Genomic DNA, 10,000 nt, shown 5'->3' with positions numbered 1-10,000 from the left:
ATCCAATCTACATTCTCTAATTATGTGTCCGCCCGCCGTTTCCAGGTCGCCTGTGCCACAGGCACATGGAACTTCCCTACCTAGCCCGAACCTGCTCAGGTAACCGGTGAAGTTACCATGTCCTGTAATCAGTTGCACCGCTTTTCGGTTTAAACCCAGTCTCTCTCTCCCTACCATTCTGCACCATTCATACGTCCATCTTCCTTTGTCACTTGTATCCCATTCTCTTTGCCATTTTTCCTTATGTTCTCTCTTATCCTTCTTCTTTCTTCCTTCTTATCATACAGTCCCTCGCTTGTCCATCCTATTTCCTCATCATTTGCTGCCCTTTCACATTCCGCATGCGCCCTGGCGTTCCCTTCATTCCCGGTGTCATGCCCTTTTCTCCACTCGACCCATGTTCTTTTACCTCTGGTTTGTCGATCCTCAGCTTTTTTAAGTATCGACACTGCTCGCTTATTTTTTGGTCGGGCTTTTTGTATTGTTTTCACTGCGACTTCCGAATCACTGACTACTCTTAGAAGTTCTATGTCACTCCTCTCAATCACTCTCTCAATCGCTATCATTTCCACTTCATTTATATCCTTCATCCCTTCCACTCTCTCTCCTCCCTGTTTCCATTCATTCCTTTCTTTGTATGCCCAGCCTACGCTCATTCTCCCGTCATCTGTCCTACTAGCATCCACATATACCTCGGTCATGTTATCACAATTCTCCAGTACTCTCCCGGCGTTCCATGGTGATACCCTTTCTTTCTCTGTCACTCTTGCTCCATTCTTCTCCCTTCCATTCTCCATCCATTCCTGATATCTAACCGCCGCCTCTATGTTGAGTGGGGCTACCCCCGCCAGTACTGCTAGTGCAGCATTGGCAGTCGTTTTGTATGCCCCACTTATCACCAGCAGAAAAGGTCTCTGCGCGGCTAGTATCTGTCGTCGTATCCTGCTATCATTCACTCTGGCACCCCACACCTGCACCCCATATAGTAGTGCAGGTTTTGCCACTCTTTCATAGATGATCCTAACACACTCTCTTCTTACATTCAGATCCCTTCCAGTCCATCTTCTCATTCTCCCCGCCATTATGGCCATCTTCCTACGTACCTCTTTCATGTGGTCGATGAAGAGAAATCCTCTATCGACCACAATTCCGAGGTACTTGATGCTATCCTTCCCATCGATTACTTTCCCATGCATCCTGACCACAGGTGGTCTTTCCACCTTCCTTGCTGCTACAAACATACATTCTGTCTTTTTGTGGTTATAGGTAACCCATGCCTCATCTTCCCAGTCCATACATGCCTTCCATACCGTGCCCCACTTCTTCTCTATACTCTTCGCAGATGGTCCTCCCACAATCAGTACCTGATCATCTGCGTAGGCCTGAGCCCACACAATGTCAGCCTGACACGCTGTTCATAGGGAACTCCCTCGTTCACTCTTTCATTCTCTCGCTCATTCATTTCTCGCATACGTTCGAAACATCTTTCCATTATGATGAGCCATAGCGTAGGGCCAGGCTTGATCCCTGTGGGCATCCTCTGTCCACGGTCTCTGCCAGTCCCCCACTCATCACTTCCCTGTTCCCTATGAAAACTCATACAAAGCTCTCCCACATTTCCTGGTACACCCATTCCTTTCATATTACTTTCGATTGCTGGGGCCCAAGCCGAGTTGAACGCATTGGATAAATCCAGTGCGACAACCAAGCTGTGCCACCCTTCCCTTTTGTTCTTCCTGATTTGCTCCACCATCTTCTCTACTGCCATTGCCGTGTCTCTTCCCGCCCGAAAACCATATTGGTTTTGGGAGAAGTGATCCCCTTTCTCACCAAGACTGTAATCTACCGTTCAGGAGCCTATCGAGGATTCTGCCGAGGGCCGGTAGTAGGCTAATCGGTCTCGGGTTCCCGTCCTTTTTCGGTATCCATACAATCTTGGTCTTCTTCCATACCTCCGGGAAGTATCCCTCTCGCAGGCATTGGTTGAAGATCTGGACCATTTGTCCCCCTAGGGTTTTTACTGCTCGCTTCAGGGCCTCATTAGGACCCCGTCGCAACCAGTTGCCTTACCGGCTTCCAGGCCTTCGGAGACCACCATGATCTCTTCCAGCATGAAATGCGGCTCGGCTTCGCCCCAGAGAGCTTCCTGGTCCTCCTCACCCTCCGCCTTGCCTCGGAGTCCAGCCGCTCGTCGTCCCTGGGAAGTAGTGTGCGAGGGATATCTATTCGTGTGGGTAGGGACAGTGGGATCTCGTTAATCCATTCATGCGCGTCACTAATTAGATGACGAGGCATTTGGCTACCTTAAAGGAGTCATAGTTACTCCCGCCGTTTACCCGCGCTTGCTTGAATTTCTTCACGTTGACATTCAGAGCACTGGGCAGAAAATCACATTGCGTCATCACCCGCTGGGGCCATCGCAATGCTTTGTTTTAATTAGACAGTCGGATTCCCCCGGTCCGTGCCAGTTCTGAGCTGATCGTTGAATGGCGGCCGAAGAGGACACCCGGGTCTCCCTTGCGGGCGACACCGGGGCCTCGCAGCAAGACGGTTCCGCGGGAGGCCAAGGCACGGGACCGAAAACTCGGATCCGTAATCAACGCCGTGAAGCGATGACACTTCACCTCGCACAGGCCCGGCACGTCAGCCGCGACCCGCTTCCTCGCCAAGCCCGACACGCCCCGATCCTCAGAGCCAAATCCTTATCCCGAAGTTACGGATCCAATTTGCCGACTTCCCTTACCTACATTATTCTATCGACTAGAGGCTCTTCACCTTGGAGACCTGCTGCGGATATGGGTACGAACCGGCGCGACGCCTCCACGTGGCCCTCTCCCGGATTTTCAAGGTCCGAGGGGAAGATCCGGACACCGCTGCAACTGCGGTGCTCTTCGCGTTCCAAACCATATCTCCCTGCTAGAGGATTCCATGGAAACTCGAACGCTTATGCAGAAAAGAAAAACTCTTCCGGATCTCCCGACGGCGTCTCCGGGTCCTTTTGGGTTGCCCCGACGAACTCTCTTGCGAGGGCCCGACTTTTTGACGGTTCCGCTGCCGGGTTCCGGAATAGGAACCGGATTCCCTTTCGCCCGACGGGTGTGAACATTTATTTTATTATAAATTTTATTATATAAACTTACACCACATCAACATCGGCTTTCGCCTAGGGCTTAGGATCGACTGACTCGTGTGCAACGGCTGTTTCACACGAAACCCTTCTCCACGTCAGTCCTCCAGGACCTCGCTGGAGTATTTGCTACTACCACCAAGATCTGCACCGACGGCGGCTCCAGACGGCCTCACGGCCAGCCCTTCTACGCTCACCGCCGCGACCCTCCTACTCGTCAGGGCTTCATGGTCGCCTTCAATCGGGAAGATATCGGGCAGAGTACCGCACATGCCTCTGACGGTCGAGTATAAGCACGACGCTTCAGCGCCATCCATTTTCAGGGCTAGTAACTTCGGCAGGTGAGTTGTTACACACTCCTTGGCGGATTCCGACTTCCATGGCCACCGTCCTGCTGTCTTAAGTTACCAACGCCTTTCATGGTATCCCATAAGCGTCGATTTAGGCGCTTTAACTCGACGTTTGGTTCATCCACAGCGCCAGTTCTGCTTACCAAAAATGGCCCACTTGGCACTCTGATTCGAGTCTCGCGGCTTCATAAGAGTTCGAGCAAGCCGGAGATCTCACCCATTTAAAGTTTGAGAATAGGTTGAGATCGTTTCGATCCCAATACCTCTAATCATTCGCTTTACCGGATGAAACTCGTACGCGACGAGCGCCAGCTATCCTGAGGGAAACTTCGGAGGGAACCAGCTACTAGATGGTTCGATTAGTCTTTCGCCCCTATACCCAGTTCCGACGATCGATTTGCACGTCAAATCGCTACGGACCTCCATCAGGGTTTCCCCTGACTTCGTCCTGACCAGGCATAGTTCACCATCTTTCGGGTCCCAGCGTGTACGCTCTTGGTGCGCCTCTTCTCGCAATGAGAACGAGACGCCCCGGGAATGCGGAGCGGCCACTTTGAGGGCGAACCGCTCATCTTCCCTCGGTCTACGCAAGGTAGACCTTTACTTTCATTGCGCCTTTAGGTTTAGTTATGTCCCAATGACTCGCGCACATGCTAGACTCCTTGGTCCGTGTTTCAAGACGGGTCCTGAAAGTACCAAAGCTATAGCGTTGCAGATCGGCGTTTCAACGAGGTCTGTTCGAGAACATCGTAGCCAACAGTCGCCCGGGACAGGATCGGCGCTAGGTCCGATCGCCGTCAAACACCGGACGCGCTTGCCACGAGCCGAACGCTAATTATAAAGTAGCGGCCCCGCGCCATCGTTATACCGTCGAGCGAGTCGGCCGGGATACCGAGGGTCCACGCGAAAAATTCACGTGGGCTCCACCCCGGACCTTAGACCGACACCCAACGGATCGCAACGTCCTACAAGAGGAAAAGTGCACGCGTTCGATATCGGTTCGAAAAACGAGCTGAGCGAACGACGCGAACGCCGTCCGTCACGAAACCCGTCAAACGCCGACGATCGAAACGCGATGAATTTCCTCCTTCGACCTTTCGGGTTTCTCAGGTTTACCCCTGAACGGTTTCACGTACTCTTGAACTCTCTCTTCAAAGTGCTTTTCAACTTTCCCTCACGGTACTTGTTCGCTATCGGTCTCGTGGTCATATTTAGCCTTAGATGGAGTTTACCACCCACTTAGGGCTGCACTCTCAAGCAACCCGACTCTGAGGAGAGATCCTCCCGAAATTGACGGCGGTCGCTACGGGCCTGGCACCCTCTATGGGCTGTGGCCCCGTTCAAGAAGGACTTGGACGCGCCGTACGACTCCGGGATAAACGGATCCTCCCTAACACCACATTTCCCGGCGGTTAACCCGCGGGATTCGGTGCTGGGCTTATCCCTGTTCGCTCGCAGCTACTGAGGGAATCCTAGTTAGTTTCTTTTCCTCCGCTTAGTAATATGCTTAAATTCAGCGGGTAGTCTCACCTGCTCTGAGGTCGATAAAATAATTTTTCAGTTTATTCAACAGCAACGAGTCGACGTACGTAGTCTCGTCCGTCGTTATTTCGAGAGAGAACTACCGAAACGGACAAAAAGTTCTCGACGTCCTGTAATAATGTGTGTGCGTGTGTACGTACGCTGCTCGACACGATCAGACGTCGTCTTCGATTCATCAAAGATTCTCGGACACGACGATCGTGCGTAACGAGAGCATACACACACACACACTACAAGCGTGAACCTGTATATTGCCGTGGCAGCCGCTTTCCCAACAACGGAGACTCGATACGATTTCGTTGTGTACAAACTACGTAACGTTTCTCTCATCTTGCGATGAGAAAAAACGATTCGTCGCTTTCGCACTTTAAGATGCCGCGTCTTTGTCGTCGTCGGCGTCGTCGTCGTCGTCAACGTGTATTTATTTTTGTTACCAAGTGTCATCGCCGCGAAGGCGATAAAATACTTAGATAACGATTATAATAACGAGACGACTCGATAGACGACAAACAACAACAACAACAAAACACGTCAATCATCCAACACGCTCCGACGTTTTTACAAAATATCAATTTTGAAAAACCGAGCAGTCTTTGAAATTGATACGACCCTCAGCCAGGAGTGGTCCAGGAACAGTATCCGAGGACCGCAATGTGCGTTCGAAATGTCGATGTTCATGTGTCCTGCAGTTCACAAGTTGACGCGCAATTAGCTGCGTTCTTCATCGACCCACGAGCCAAGTGATTCACCGTTCAGGGTAATCTTTTATTTAGACGTACTCAAAAAAAATAATTTCAAGAGTTCGACGTCTCGATTCGGCAAGCGTTGAGATTATACCAATGCAACAACGTACATAAATATATATATACTTGTTAAAAAAAATAAAAAAGAGAAGCGCTCGACGATTTCGTATTCGTACGGCACCACATATTCAGACGAGGCATCGTGTACCGAAATCGCGCACGACTCAATTTTTATATTCGTCGTGTAGAGGACGCGCGTAGTATTTCATTTACCATGCGTTCTAACTGACACGGCCGGGCGAATATCTTTCACAACCATCGGAAATCTCGTTGTGTAATCCGGTAACGTAAAAATTCGTACGAAACGAAACTTTCACGTTTCGACCGCGATTAAACATAATTTCCTACGGAGCGGTTTTTTTAACAGTCACACACTCCTAGGTACCCGGCGAAGGCGGCGTCGTCGGCATCATCGTCATCGACGGCGAAATGTATCGTCGTATATCGCGCGTTCGCGTTCGACAAAAGAGCGTACGCTTCACAACACGATCGACGAACAACATTAGCGCCATAATCGACGACAACGACGCGGCAACACAACAATACGCACAACGTCATATATTATAATTTTCGGTAAAGAAAATTACACGCCTAATTGAAAAACCTCTAAGACGAATTTGTATAGTTCGAGAAGAGGACTACTACTAATCGAAAGGATGATGACGACAGACAACAACGTCGTCGTCGTCGTCAATTTCACCGTCATTCGAAAACGTAGTCCACCGTCGCTCATTTTCTTTTCTATCGAAACGAAAACATAAAGCGACAAATTAGTTCGAATATCGTAGAAGGAAAAAGGAGAGATTTAACTCTTTTCTCGCTTCGCGATATATATATTTGATCAGACATGTCGTATATAGACAATATCACTGTAATGATCCTTCCGCAGGTTCACCACCTACGAAACCTTGTTACGACTTTTACTTCCTCTAAATGATCAAGTTTGGTCATCTTTCGAAACATCGAAGACGCCGAAACGCCATCGCGCTCAGTCCGAAGACCTCACTAAATCATTCAATCGGTAGTAGCGACGGGCGGTGTGTACAAAGGGCAGGGACGTAATCAACGCGAGCTTATGACTCGCGCTTACTGGGAATTCCTCGTTCATGGGAACAATTGCAAGCCCCAATCCCTAGCACGAAGGAGGTTCAACGGGTTACCCGGGCGCTCGGCCAGGGAGGACACGCTGATTCCTTCAGTGTAGCGCGCGTGCGGCCCAGAACATCTAAGGGCATCACAGACCTGTTATTGCTCAATCTCGTGCGGCTAGACGCCGCCTGTCCCTCTAAGAAGAATTGTTTATACGCCGACAGTAAAAACCGCGCACGATAAAGGCCGAAGCCCCATCGGCGGGCCTTTAGGATGTCGGAAAACGCCTAGTTAGTAGGCCAGAGTCTCGTTCGTTATCGGAATTAACCAGACAAATCGCTCCACCAACTAAGAACGGCCATGCACCACCACCCACCGAATCAAGAAAGAGCTCTCAATCTGTCAATCCTTCCGGTGTCCGGGCCTGGTGAGGTTTCCCGTGTTGAGTCAAATTAAGCCGCAGGCTCCACTCCTGGTGGTGCCCTTCCGTCAATTCCTTTAAGTTTCAGCTTTGCAACCATACTTCCCCCGGAAACCAAAAGCTTTGGTTTCCGGAAGCTGCCCGCCGAGTCATCGGAGGAACGTCGGCGGATCGCTAGCTGGCATCGTTTATGGTTAGAACTAGGGCGGTATCTGATCGCCTTCGAACCTCTAACTTTCGTTCTTGATCAATGAAAGCGTTTTTGGCAAATGCTTTCGCTTCTGTCCGTCTTGCGACGATCCAAGAATTTCACCTCTAACGTCGCAATACGAATGCCCCCATCCGTTCCTATTAATCATTACCTCGGGGTTCCGAAAACCAACAAAATAGAACCGAGGTCCTATTCCATTATTCCATGCACACAGTATTCAGGCGAAGTTTTAGCCTGCTTTAAGCACTCTAATTTGTTCAAAGTAAACGTGCCGCCCACCTCGACACTCAATGAAGAGCACCGCGGCGGGATTGAGTTGGGCCGCCCTTGCGAGCTAAGCCCACCGGCAGGACGTCCCGCGGCACACCAGTTAACACCGCGGACGATGAACCGAAGGCGCGGGACACAGATTCGACTACGAGCTTTTTAACCGCAACAACTTTAATATACGCTATTGGAGCTGGAATTACCGCGGCTGCTGGCACCAGACTTGCCCTCCAATTGATCCTCGTTAAAGGGTTTAGAGTGTACTCATTCCGATTACGGGCCTCGGATGAGTCCCGTATCGTATTTTTCGTCACTACCTCCCCGTGCCGGGAGTGGGTAATTTGCGCGCCTGCTGCCTTCCTTGGATGTGGTAGCCGTTTCTCAGGCTCCCTCTCCGGAATCGAACCCTGATTCCCCGTTACCCGTTACAACCATGGTAGGCGCAGAACCTACCATCGACAGTTGATAAGGCAGACATTTGAAAGATGCGTCGCCGGTGCGAGACCGTGCGATCAGCATAAAGTTATTCAGAGTCACCAAGGTGTACGATGACGAGCGAACCCGCCACCGATTGGTTTTGATCTAATAAAAGCGCTCCTTCCGTCTCCGGTCGGAACTCTGTTTGCATGTATTAGCTCTAGAATTACCACAGTTATCCAAGTAAATGTGGGTACGATCTAAGGAACCATAACTGATTTAATGAGCCTTTCGCGGTTTCACCTTAATTTGGCTTGTACTGAGACATGCATGGCTTAATCTTTGAGACAAGCATATGACTACTGGCAGGATCAACCAGGGAGCTGACGTTCTATCGTAGAACTAGTTCAGTCTCCATAATATTAAAATAATAATAAATACGGAAACAGATCTATATTCTCTTTTGTGCGTGTTGTGTGTGCGTTATACGAAATATAAATTTTCGAAACGCCACGCTCAACGAAAAAGTTGTTATATATCTCTATGTGTCTCTGCATTATTTCATTCAAATAAAACCGGACCGACAACAAATCGAACTATAACATTGCTCAAGAAGAAATATTACAACACACGCTCGTCGTACTCGACCTGATTAATGTTACACAAACCACCGGCGTACACGTACGTATGGTAAATTTTTCGAAATACAATATATAATAGACGATATATACGTCGACCGGCACAAAACTTCGAACATTCTCTCGACCCTTCGCTAGATTGAAAGCGACTCGGTGTTCTCGAAAGATTCGTTCCGAAATTATATTTATTCTCGCTCGGACAGAGGAGAGCTGTCGCATATTTTGTGTAATAAACAAAATTTTTGTTATTTTTTGGTTGATCGCATAGGGACCGCTTACGTAGAAACGCTCGCTAAATCCGCGATCTCGCAGTGTCTGACGGTTTCGGTTGGGTAGAAGCAGAAGATATACTACTACGAACTATCCACACCACCGTGGGCGAAGCCCGCACTCGACACGATATCGAATTAATGTTATTATTCAGCAGAAAAAAACGAATATCGTGTGATTTGGTTATCGGTGACCACGGTACCGACAGCGCTCGAGCAAGCGTCTGCCGATACTATAGAGGAAGCGTTTTCGATCCGTTTCGAAACGTACCTATCCCCCTATAGCGCGTTTCGAGCACATCGCCCGTTTTCCGTTAACGCTGACGGGACCCTACGCGACTTTCGGTTTTTTCCACTTTTCGTATAGTCCTAGTCAATATAATTTATATCCGTCGATATGATATTGTATCAGACATGAATACGCATATCGATCGATATATTAAAATATTATAGGATAACGTTCTGACAACAGGACGTCTCGATTACAATGTTTATCGGAAAGTGTAGTGAAAATTTGTGTAAGGCCTATACCGCTTTCTCGCCATTACAACATATGAGTTGAGACGGTGAGACGATACTTGAATTAATGGGAGCAAACAGAATTTCGGAAGCGTGATAAAAAATTTTCAAAGAGAAATTTTTGGCGAAAATTTCACTATACTTTCCGATATTTTCACCACACTTTCCGTTATTTTCCAACCACACTTTCCGTCATGATTATTTTCGCAAAATTTCCGTCTGAAATTTTTTTTCTTCACGCTTCCGAAATTCTGCTCGCTCCCAGAAGGCAGAGGTAAACTTTCATTACACTTTCCGTTATATTTATGTTTTCACTACACTTTCCGTTATCTTTTTATATTTTCACT

General features: G+C 48.8%; 3 non-coding genes across 3 annotated transcripts in view; all 3 read right to left on the bottom strand.

Moving 5' to 3' along the window:
- The window catches only part of LOC111510878 (large subunit ribosomal RNA), a 6,956-nt gene extending 1,935 nt beyond the window's left edge, over positions 1-5,021 (bottom strand). Inside the window, exon 1 of the transcript XR_012466643.1 lies at positions 1-5,021. This exon is cut by the window's left edge and continues 1,935 nt beyond it. This is a non-coding gene — a transcript (large subunit ribosomal RNA).
- Positions 5,022-5,624: 603 nt separating this feature from the next.
- Positions 5,625-5,779, bottom strand: LOC141484466 (5.8S ribosomal RNA). Its single transcript, XR_012466645.1, has one exon. It is a non-coding gene; the product is annotated as a 5.8S ribosomal RNA (ribosomal RNA).
- A 915-nt stretch (positions 5,780-6,694) lies between these two features.
- On the bottom strand, positions 6,695-8,609 carry LOC141484461 (small subunit ribosomal RNA). Its single transcript, XR_012466641.1, has one exon. It is a non-coding gene; the product is annotated as a small subunit ribosomal RNA (ribosomal RNA).
- Between the last annotated feature and the right edge of the window lie 1,391 nt (positions 8,610-10,000).

This window comes from Leptinotarsa decemlineata, unplaced genomic scaffold (genome assembly GCF_025532065.1).
Source record: "Leptinotarsa decemlineata unplaced genomic scaffold, Ldec_3_MD MMD2_tig00005770_RagTag_RagTag, whole genome shotgun sequence".
Classification (NCBI taxonomy): domain Eukaryota; kingdom Metazoa; phylum Arthropoda; class Insecta; order Coleoptera; family Chrysomelidae; genus Leptinotarsa; species Leptinotarsa decemlineata.
This window is presented reverse-complemented; position numbering and strand designations above follow the sequence as displayed.